This window comes from Acipenser ruthenus, chromosome 23 (genome assembly GCF_902713425.1).
Source record: "Acipenser ruthenus chromosome 23, fAciRut3.2 maternal haplotype, whole genome shotgun sequence".
Taxonomy (NCBI): domain Eukaryota; kingdom Metazoa; phylum Chordata; class Actinopteri; order Acipenseriformes; family Acipenseridae; genus Acipenser; species Acipenser ruthenus.
Window position 1 is genome coordinate 26,858,613 of NC_081211.1, and position 12,523 is coordinate 26,871,135.

A 12,523-nucleotide genomic window follows, 5' to 3' on the forward strand; every position below is an offset into this window, starting at 1 on the left:
CTTTTAGAGAACAAAATGCTTCTTCTGACGTGGCAGACACAGCAGTCTTATGACCAAAACTCAGACACCATGTAATCCTGGAAGTTTGTCGCTTTTGTAAATCACTTACTGGAATAGATACAGAAAGCCTGCAAGACAATCTTATCAGTGGGAGTTCAACATCACAGGCTTGTGCACAATTCATCTTTTTAATTGAGAGTTTAGTTAGAATGGCCCAGTTTGTACATACATGTGAATGTAGATAATGTACCAGAAAGAAACACACCTGCTACAGGTGAGGAATTACTCTTTCTTTCTAATGTAAGGCTTGGAAAAGGAGGTCCCAGGTTCAATTCCTCGCTCAACCGCTGACTCACTGTGTGACCCTGAGCAAGTCACTGAACCTCCTTGTGTTCCGTCCTTCGGATGAGACGTAAAACCGAGGTCCTATTGTAAGTGACTCTGCAGCAGCAGTCGTGATGCTTAGTTCACCCCTCGTCTCTGTAAGTCGCTTTGGATACAAGTGTCTGCTAAATGATTAAACTACAGTACTGTATCATGAAAAGATGAAACGCCCACATTCAGCTGATGATGCTGCAGAGAAAATGTGATTAACTGGTAACTTGGCCTGCAAAAGCCCATGATGTCTCCACTGTAAAGAGGGTGTTAACTGGGACTGGAGTGGAACAGCCAGCCAACACAGCTCCCAATCCATTATGGCATGACATGTTAAGTAGCTGCAAAGCTCTTATTGCGTAAGACTTAATCAGATTTATGGAACTGTGTTGATCTATTCAAAAAGAATCCTAATAAGATCAAGCATATGCAGCCTAGTGTGTTCACCTGAGGAATGAGGCTTTGGGTAAATGGAATGCAGTAACTTCAGAATTAACAGAAAAAGAAATCATTGAATACCAGTTTGATCATAGATATGTGGATCAATGATCCAAGTACTGAAATCCAACTGCTTTTTTGTTTTTTTTGTTTGTTTTTGCAGAACTAACTGCTGTACTGTATTTCAATCAATCGATCAATCAAAAACCTTTATTTATCCAGATGAGTCAACTGAGAACAAATTGTCATTTACAATAACAACCTGGCAAGAGGCTCACACCACCACAGGAAACAACATCAAACGCAATAAATAAGGAGTAAAAAAAAACACATAATCAGTCACAAAGACGTAAAACACAAAACATAAAACTCAGCAGCAACTTAGCAGACACAGGTATCAGTCAATGGCATAACCTGAAATGTATTGCCCACTGCAAGGACATATACTGTACAGCCGATTAGAAATGTTCCATACTGAGGCCACACACAAAGACCTTGTCTGAAATGTCAACTAAAATAACACTGGCGATACAATGCATAAGCTGTAGATACATAGGTCACGAAAAGTATTTGTTAGAAAGGTTTCTGAACCTTCTGTAGTTTACAGAAATGTATTCATTGAGTCTCATGTCGTGATGTAGGTAAGGGAAGCATGCAGCATGTTTTGGTTTGTCAGTCTGGAGCCCAGGGGAAGGTGGAAGGAATAGCAAAACCTTCGATTTTCTCCCCACCGAGGGAGACAGAAGCGGGGCACCAAATTGGCGAGGCAAGGCAACCACAGGATTAGCTCAAGCGGAGGTCCTATTTCAAACCGGGAGAGATGCTTTTTATCAAAGCCTCACGACAATCAAGCTAATTATCACTTTGCAGAAGCAGCATTTTTCTTTAAAGAAAGAAGGTCTTATCGGGTGACAGCCATTATTTTCCTTTCCCACCCTGGCAATTGTGACCGCAAGTGCTGAGCTTCTTTCACTGCGTTTTCCCTGAGCGTCGAATGAAAGGAAAACAGGTCTTTCACACCCCTTTCTTATAATACAGCCGTTCACTCAGGTGACGTGTTTCTTTAAGTAAAGTATGAAAGAAGGAAAGGGTTTGTGAGTGGCCAGGTTGTTGGGTGTTAGAACATAAGAACATAAGAAAAGTTTGGGAATGGGAAGAGGCTCCTCAAGGATCTAGTTTAATAGGACAGAATCTGATTTTTTGCATTAAAGTATTCATATAGAGCAGTGAAGATTACCTGTAAATAACAGGCTATGGTAAGTGTGAATAAACATGAATGAATATAATTTATTAGAATTTATAAATAGGACCGTACATTTTGATTTATTGTGCACATTAGGCTCACTACTCAATGTGCACGTCACAACTACATTTAGTACCCTTTCGAGGCCCCATCAACATTAACAATCCTTGCTGAGCTTGGTCAATCTTTGACATTGCTTTTCTAAATTGCTCAGCTAGGATGTGTTTGTCTTTGGAAATACCAGTAGCACTGTCTTTGCTGCATCCTAGCCCTTCCATACTCTATAAATAAGCATTCAGACTTCACCAGAAGATGCACATGAACAGAAACTACATTCTAAGCAGAGTACTCTATAACCCCAAAGGGAGGCATACAGACTAAAAGCATCCTTTAAAATACAGATTTCTTTACAATGTCTTTTAAATCAAAATACACATTAGCCATGACAAGTGCATCTTTTAGACTTGAAAGCACGTGACCCAATGACACCTCTGAATAATCAGAGCCAAAACTGGTCAAGTGTCTTTAACATTCCTGTGTTTTAAGTAGCTTCTGTTTTATCTGCCCTTGTTAGACCACAGTCCCCAGGGCTCCCTCTCCCAGCTGGGGTCTCCTGTATTAATAATGACATTGATGTTCTAAATCCACTTCATAACAGGCTCGCACTGCATCAGGAAGGTGCATATTTGGATATTCGGTATATAGACATGTGCAAATGCATGCAAAAGGAAAGTCCTTCAAAGGCATATTTTCTATTTTAAAAGTTGTGCAGATGGACTACAGTAGATCCACGGTTTTAATATTCCCCACCAGCTGTCTGAAACGAACCCAAAACAGCTCATGAATGTTATTGTTGGCTAAAGCCTTGTGGCTGGTAACTGGTTTGATTAACATGAATTTATGCACAAGCTGACTGTTTTGTAGAGTCACGTTCCCCAAGGCCCCTCTGTAAATAGGATGGATACAGTCTTCTTCACCACAGCTACCAAATCAATAAATACAGTGGGGGGTGATGCAGGATGGGGGGAGTGACCCTGCTTTATCGCTCCATCTTCCTACAATGAAGAAGAAAAAAAACAGAAACACATTCAACCCACAACACGGAGCCTCCGAGCAGTCACCTCTGAATCTGACCCCACGAGTTGAAAAAAAAAGGGCACACTTTATAACCGAGACAGATGCCCCTCCTCTATATTTTTAATGCCCATGCAGCGCCTCTAGTGTTGTTATTGCTTCTCCTCCTTACATTAATCTTCCTTTCTTTGGCCTCTCCCTCCCTCTCCCCCTCTCCGCTCCCATCCATTGTGGCCGCGCTCATTGTAATGTGAGTCTGATTTCATTTCTATGCGCTGGCTGGCTTGCTAGCTGGAGGGACGCTCATTCCCTTTTCCACCAGGGGCCTAATTGCTTCAGACCACCAGTATGTTGCTGCTACAGATGTCACCTCTCCTTAATTTGCCTTGAGAGCACAATCAGGCCCATCTGTTGCAGTTTTTACCCCCACACACCCCCTCAACCCCCCTCCAAAAAAAAAAAATCCCCCCTTCCTCAAACCACAGCTCCTCCTCCTCCTCCTCCTCCTGTCTGAGCCTCAGATTGCAAACCCATTACAAAGCTATACAAGAGTGCTTTGGACTGATCGGCCACTGCACTCCAATGAGGACCCCCCGCCAGTCTCCTTTTCTCTCAATCTCTTTTTTCTTCCCTCTCAGCTTGGGGTCTGAAAGAGACTCAGAGATAAACAGGGACAGATGGAGGGACTTCGGGGAGAAATAACCCAGCGCACCAAGACTGATAAGGTAATGTGTGCTGCAATGTTTATACAAAACAACATTAAATATATCCCTGTGATTCTGTTTAATTAGACCAGCAAGAACCCCACCCCCCGACTACTACTACACACACACACACACACGCACGGACTCACGCACACACTCATGCATGCATGCACACGCACACACACGCACGCACGCACACACACACGCACACACGCACACGCACGCATGCACACAAGCACACACATATCTACAGAAGTCAGCACTACTGAGTGTTTAATAGTTATAGGTGATATATTATACCATAACCATGGATTGTCATTTTTGTAATATGCTTTACCATACCTCTTTGGACTTTATAATGCTTTCACTATGCTTTTACTATAGTAAACTCTAATAAGGAGGGCTCACTTCTGATAAAATGTCTATCTGGTGACTGTTTGAATATACCAATGCATTCTGCATGTGCTATACCCCTTGAGGATAGTACGTGGTAGTACAGGGCGTGGTCATTCAGACTCTTTCTGTTCTGTTCGATACAGCTTGCTGGTGATTATCATTATTATTATACATTTTAGATGTTACAATGCTCTACATAACATTTCCTAAGCAGGTCCTGATAAGTAAGTGCCCATACCCTGTACCAACCCAGACCTCTAGTGGTCCACTAAGGTGAGCTGCACACACTGAAGCTCAGCAGCTCCACCAAGACAGCTACCAACTGAAGACCAGGTAACTATGCCAGCTGCTGGACTTGTTGTGAGGAAAATAGCTACAGCACCAAATGAAGATGTTTAAATAGAAGTCCAGTAGATCCAGGCTGTAAGTCTAGTTGACCAAGCCCATCTTCACAGTCCACCCACAGTGCTGTTCACAGGAAGATTGTCTTAGCCAGACGCACAGAAACCAACAAAGACACCCCCCACACACTAATACAGACGCACAGAAACCAACAAAGACACACACACACCCACCTCTTTGTCAACTGTGACAGCAGCACTCAAAATCATCTTGGAAATGCTAAACAGCCTAACTGTTAGCTTTCCCATTTGTGCACACTTGCAATCTGTGTATTAACTAACTGCATGTAACTACTAACAACAACTAACTAGTTGTAAGGATTCGGTTCTGGTTTATTTACTGTGCTAAGTTTGCAGGAGCTCTGCTTGAAAGATAAAGGATACAGCTATCACAGGAATCAGCATTGATGGTTGATGGTTGACTATTTATTCACAGATCCAGATCAGTCTGCCGAAGTGCAAGCGCTTCTCGTTAATTCCTCCACAGGGCGAGAGAGCAGTTTGTCTCTATGGTAAGTTTGCTCATACCCTTCAGATCAAACGTACGCTCATTGGGCTCCACATTGAAAAAGCAAGACTGTAGTTTAGCTGCACTGTAACAGTACTTTAGTTCAAAGCTGTATTGATCTGCATTTCATTAGTCAGATAATGCTCTTTATTGGAAATTAGCAGAAGAGGACATATATTTAGTGCTTTTAATAGGATGTAGTCTGACAAGAAGCCCTGTAACTATTTTTTTCTATGCACAAAGTCAAAGCATTGTCTGTCCCAGGGTGTTAATGTGTAGTCCATGACTGACCCAGCATCCTAGTTGAGAATGAGTTATCAATGTGCTTCTCCTGGAGATCCTCTGCACAGTCCTCAAGCTCATGGTCATGCTCTTTACCCAATTCAATAACAGTTTGTTCTCAATTAGATTGTATTGTAAAACCCTGAATGGCTTTTGTAAATTCTCCTGTGCCATCTGGGGAGTTCTTTCACACGCAGAAAAGAGGGCTTCCACGCTATACCGCGGGTGTCTAGCCTCATTCGCAGTTTCTTTACACTTGTCATTGATGTGTAATGTTCAAAAAAAGAAAAAAACAAGTCAGTCCTAAGAGGGGTCCTTGCTGTAGTTCAGAGGTCTATCAGTCAACATCTCGAAAGCTGATGTTAAAGTGTGGCTTCTATTCTTTCACAGTGTATTCAAAAGCATTTCAGACTTTCTTCTGAGTCTTAACTAGAGACATTATTTACTTGAGGTCTATAACAAATGTGTGGATGTTATCGGTTGATGCTTTCAAATTCAATACCTGTGTAGATATTTTCGCTAAATAGAAAAGAAAGGTGCTAGATACAGTAGATCCTATAGCCTTATAATCCTCTTCACAGCTGAGCTGACCAAATGCAAAACTATCTCAAATAATTTGCAATGTGCTCTGCATTACTCTCTGTCGCAAGCTTTCAGCACGAGTTGCACGTGATGATTGATGTCCCAGTTTCGAGTCTCTGTTAATCTGTCCAGCAGGTGGCACTGTTTAGTGCAGCAAAACAAAAACAAAAACAAACCAAAAAAAAAACACGGATTTAAGAGAGAGGCTGTATTGAAACAAATAGTTTTCGGTGACTTCATAAGTATACAAAACACAGGTTTGTGTATATACCGTAACTGGCTTTCTCTAACCTCGCTAGTAAATAGAATATCCTCACTATTAAATAAAATATGAACAAAAATGCTAAGCAAAGACATTTTTTTATTTTTTTTTTGGAGAGAGAATATAAAAGCATGCACGAAGGAAGAGGAATCTGTGCTGTGAGTGGCCGCTTATACATTACCGACAGTTCCAGCTGGCTCAGTCTAATCAATCCATAATGGAGCCATACCACGAGACAAACCACACCACTGGAGAATCTCTGTACAGTATATAGTGTGTTTATTATGGACATTTAAAAAGGAAGAGCTTGAGGCTTGGGTCAAAGTCGGAGGATGACCAGTATACTACTACTGGTACTAAAAAAGAAACCTTTTTAGAAAATTAGAAAAGTTTCATTTCTGACAAGAATGGCATTTGAAAGTCTTCTCATTGAAATGTGTCTAAGTTTCTTTCCAGCGTTGCCGATTGCTTTGTGGTCGCCTGTGACACTGTGCTCAGGAAACACTGGACTCCTGCTGTTCAATTACACATGTCAAGCACCTCCTTTGTTTTGGAGCTGCTGTTTACCTTGCATCCCTGAGTGTCAATGGAGAACAATGATTGCTAGGTAAACAGCCCATTCACTCACTGACCACCCCATCCCCTCACCCTGTTGTGGGCAGGGAGACTAGGAAGGTAAGAGATCAGGAACACAGCCTCCAATAGGGATCGCATCATTCCTCTGCATTCGGACCCATGTGAAAACGAAATATTATAGTTTTTCCTATTGATCAGAGTTGTCTGATGTCCATGTGCTGTTCCTATGGTCTTCCATTCAAAGTCACACGAACTTGCTGCCATTACTGGTTGCATTTCATTGTTAATCATTTACTCACACTACAGAGAGCAATGTCTGCCACAGTAAGGTCTTGTGGATACTGCGGGAACAGAGGCTGGACATTACCAGTTACCAACTTTCTGAAGACTAGGTGTTCCCAGCTTACTGTTCAAAATGTGGATATTAGTGTTTGATGGTGCAGCAGGACTGTAGGGACCCCTGCTATAAATAACGACATGATCACACACAGAAAGCACCTGAACACAAACTGGCCATCTTCTGACTTTTTTGTTTCCATTTAGTTCCGCCACTGTACACCTGCAGGGATCAACAAAGGTTAAGCAAGCGCACTGGAGCCCAGCTGCGCTTGTGGGAATATGTCTGTCTGCTCAGCCAGCCCGGGTGACGCCGCAACAAGGATTTCATAAACTGGGGTACATTTTGACCTTGCATATGTTCTGTGTCGGGAACAACATTATAACTCACACCAAGAAATTGACGGTGTTTAGATATTGTAAGGAAAACAATTTGGAAGCACAGTTAACAAAGTTTGCTTCACACACACACAGTTAGGCAGGATATATAAGACAGGCACTCATCAGTCCGAGTGAGACAAACTTACCTGAATTATCTCCGTGTGACAGACCATCTCCGTACACAAGCTATCTCCCAGAGAATTAGGCAGCTAAGAATGATCTGATTTTTGTTTCAAACTAGGTGCCACATTTGTTGTGTCTAACGATAAATGCTTACACTACAGATGTGAAACTTTTGAATACTGAAATCAGTAAATGAAAACTTACTAACATAGCCACTGGTATTGTGTGGACTCATCTGTAGATAAATGAGTTTCCTTACATACCTGTACACTCACAAGTGTAGAGATAGAAAAATTGATCTACAGGTTTAATAACTGGCATCTACAGTATTAAGGCACAGCAATCACGTCTATTATTGTCTCTCGTTTTCTGCATGCCTGTGTGCTTTATCACAGGTAATGTAATCTGCAGCGAATCAGGCGGTCTTATTATATCTGTCCGATTCAAAGCCTGCACAAAAGAAACCTCCAGGATTTAAATGGGTGGCACAAAACCTATACAATGAGGCTCAGGTAAGACGAGGCTTGCTTTTTTTTTTAATATCAGTCGTTAATGAGACAGCCTAAACCAGCATCAAGGTGGCCTGGCATTGGGGTTGGGGTTGTGGGTGTGAGACAGGACGGACACAACCAGCTGCGTCGCTGAAAGACAATAGATGAAAGCACGTCGCACTGGGTGGCAGAGACACCAGGTGACTCCCAGGACCTGACAACTTTAAACAGGGCAGTCTTTAATGCAGGGAACCCTTCCAGTAAAGAGCAAGGGGGTTCTTTTTCTTTCCTACGCTACCTTCTTCTTAATAGTAACCACATAATCTGCGCTTCTGAGGCAGAACAATGAGCCTGGGGTTGGGGGTGGCACCAGATCGCTCTGCCATAACAAGAGGGAGAGAATGCACGGTCTAAATCACACATATCAGGTGGCACGTGAGAAAATGTGTACGCTCGGGGGGGGGGGGGGGGGGGTGGAAGGGCTGCTTTTCAAATCCAGGAACCACACATATTCCCCACGTCGCTCTGCATCATCATGGCCTCAGCTGGTTTAGCCACCTCCCAACCAGGGGAAGAAACACGGCCAGATTGAAATAAGACCATACAACATGGTGAAAAGGGTAGCTTACTTTCTCTAATCCCCATCAAAGCTGAAAATGCAATATTCATGGGCATCACAGCATCATTGACCAGGTCTTACTCTTCCAGCATTGTGTTTGCTGTTTACTGGTGCCTTGCTTAGCATGTCTGTGGGGGCAGTGCACACACTGGATGGAACCAGCCTCTTGCGGCTACCCAGCAGTGTGTGTGTGGGTGCTGCACAGTTCAAGGATAATCACCCCATGCTCAATCTACCAGTTCCTGATCAGTTCCTGTTTCCTGCTGTAGCATGCTGGCGTGTGTAGGTGATACAATGCTTGAGGATAACTAGTACATAATCCATCTTGTACTGTTTAACTCACCTGAACCTAGCTGTCAGCACACTAAGTCGAGTGCCCTGTTTAAATAGATCATGTTGATTAATTTTGCTTTGTGTTTTGTAAGTGCCAGAAAATAATGTTAAGCTGACTATTACAAATCAATTAATCAATCAATTAATGGAGAGAGTGCTGGCATATTTGCAAGGCAAGTTGCTCATTGGGCGCCAGCCCCTAACCTGTGCCATTAGCATCTGCATAGAGGAGATGTTTACAAGCCCTGAAGATATTGACAGGCTTGTTAATCATTTCCTCATCTCTCAATCAGATAGCCCGGCCCAAGCCAAGCCACGGTATTTATCGACAGGGCTGCGTGATGGATGCCCCCTGTACCCAACACCACTGAATGAATGAGCTCATCCACTCCATGCATAATGAAAAAGGAAACCATTGCATTCAAAAGGGTGTTAATCATTCCTGAAGAAGAATAAAGTACCTTTAGAACAGAAGCAGACCTCTGTGTTGATAGCCCTGCCTGAGTCTGTGCTCTCTGTGCCCTGTGTCTTCAATCAGCCTGGAATATCTACAGTGAAAGAGCTGTACTGTGCTTCAGTACACACACCTGTGTAGTCTAATTACAGGTATACAGGCCCCCTTTCAATGCAATGTTTTCCTGTGGCTGATCGGGCAGTCTCTAGCGTACAATGACTAGATTTCAGAGTGTTCACTTTCTGCAGTCATTGTTACAATGATTCTAAACCATTCTAAAAGATTCTAGAGACAGTGATTGTCCAATTTTGAATAATATCTGGCTCTGTGTGTGATTTATTTTTGTTTTAAAAAAAATATAAGCCTCCAAATAAATTCTTAAGTACTATAAGTTGGAAAGAATCTATCTGTATCTTCATGGATTGTATTGTAAAACTTACAAGTAACTAAGTTGAGTAGAATAGCGCTTCAGCCATCTACTTGATCAGGGGTCAGAATCTTATCCCTCTCTACAAACAGTACTTTAATTTGCTGCAATACAGTCATACGATAGAGTGCACTTTGATACTGTAGCTCTTGTGCAGTGTTGAAAGCCTGTGTGTTAGACTGTAAAATGGTCCAATAAAAGGCTTAAAAACTCTAAAGGATCAGAAAGAAAAAAAAAACATCAGCGGTACCCATCAGTTTCTAAGCTTGTGACTGATCCCAAAATCTATTTCCACCTTCCATCTATCTGTGCCCCCCACCCCCCCACGCTACTCACCATCACAGCCTGGTAATTATTACAGACTTGCAGTCTGCCCTGGAACTAATGTGATAGAATCAAGGGAAAGACAAGGTGCACAAAGAGAGAGAGATGTTGCTTCAGGGAGCACGGCTGTCTGAGGTCTAAGCCAGGGCAGGCTGCGGGTCTCAAAGGGGTGTAATGGGATTTTCTGGGGCTCACAGTGCTCTTATTCTGAGCTGTAGCCATTCGCAGTCAGCTGGCACACTTCAGCCCCTGTCTGCCCCACTCTGCAGTGGAGGCTGCCTTCTCCTAAAGAGCCTCCCCAGGTCCTCAATGAATCAACTCAGGTGAGGCTGCTCTATAATGAAGATACATCTTTCCAGGACTTATAAAAAGGGAGTCAGTCCTCACAAACTGTGCTGAGTTTGAGTTCCTCATATTAAAATGTGTTCAAGCTCTCCGGGTTGATAAGCAGGTGGGGAGGGCGATATTAACAAGCGGTGGGGGTGGTGACGGGAATGTTTCCCCTATTCCAGACAGCTTTTAATCAAAAAAGGAAGAGACAGGCATGAAGGCTGGAGGATTTGCATATTGAAGTCATGCATGTTGAGCACTGCGGGAGTCGTAATGCTTTCTTGTTAAATTCCTGGACAGGCCGCTCCTGGACTGGAAGTCCATCATGCAAATCGGTCGCAGGCAGGAGATGCAGGACAGGGGGCTGAGTCTGCAGGGTCTCTGGAGTCTAATAGCAATGGGCATTAATGTTTCATCCATGCAGTTCAAATAAATCTGATTCGACTGTGAATAATATCCTTTGTATAAGATCCAGTCATGGAAAACTTCCAGTACATTTCATTTCAGCTAGGGCCAGGCAGCGAAGTTCAAAGATGGACCAACTAAGATTCACTGAAGCGTGTTTTAAACAATTGTGTTTGTCCGTTTAATTTTTTTGCACAATGTTAAATGTGACATTTCTTGATTATTACATATTGTCCATCACAACACAATTGTGTTGATTAGATTAAAATGAATGGCAACTTCTCACAACTGGTTATTCAACACTTCTTAAAATATTATCAACAGTTCTGCCATATTTTAATGGTCCTGGCAAATCTTGCTGAACCTATGTCATGTTGTAAAGAACGACAGAATTAGCCATAAAGTATTTGTTTGTGTTAGGTTTCTTTGAGTTCTTTTTGGTTTGTAAGATGGTCTTGAAAAAAAGATAGTGATTGTAATCTCTGTGAGTTTTTACTTGGGAAATATTATTATTATTATTATTATTATTATTATTATTATTATTATTATTATTATTATTATTAGTGCTCTCCATTGCTGGGGAAGAATAGCTTGGTATGAAATTGAAGTAAATCTTTGTGCAAAGGAAGACCTAGGTAACCCCTCCCCCCCATCCCCCGTCCAATCAGAAACAGGGACAGGAGGCTCTATTTGCCTGTCATGCAGAGAATGATGGCAAGAGGATTTATTTTCTGTGAGTGAGTATTGCTAATAATGGCCATTGAAGAACCCCGGGGCTTGAAGGGATCTCAGCCCCCATTGACAGCAAAGTCAACACTAGCAGCTCTTGCAGGGCTGTGGACCCTGGCCCTGCTTTCAAGGTATTGTTATCCACTCTGGGCTGCCCTCGTTGACCTCAGTGTGTGCTGCTCGGGCTCTGAGGAAATGGAGAGGGCTCTGGTATTTTTTTATTCTGCTCAAACGAACAGAACGCCCTGTATTCCCAAAGGATGCACATACAGAGGATTGCCAAAAGGTGAACAAGAGAAGAACTTGTAGCTCCTTTGAAAGACTAAAGAGGCAGACTTATATTGATCTCTGCCTCTTTAGTCTTTCAATGTCTATATTATGTGTGTAGTACCTTTAATTGCAAAATATGTAACGTACCTTTATTTGCTAAATATGTATAGAACCTTTAATTGTAAAATATGCATTGCAGAAAAGCACAATGTGTCACAGAAGCACTTGACGCAATTGCTTGCAATTCACTGCAGCACAAATATTATTTTATATATTTACTGTCTATTTAGTCTGCCCCTCCGTCTGCCTGCCTGTTCTACACTGCTTTATTCTCTGAGGCTATTATATTCTGATATAAAGCTTGAATGTTCTTTAATGTGCTCCTGTTTCGTCTCCTCAGGCTCTCAGTTCAGATACCATTCTACAGTACAGTCTGATGTACTGAGAAGGCAATTGTCCT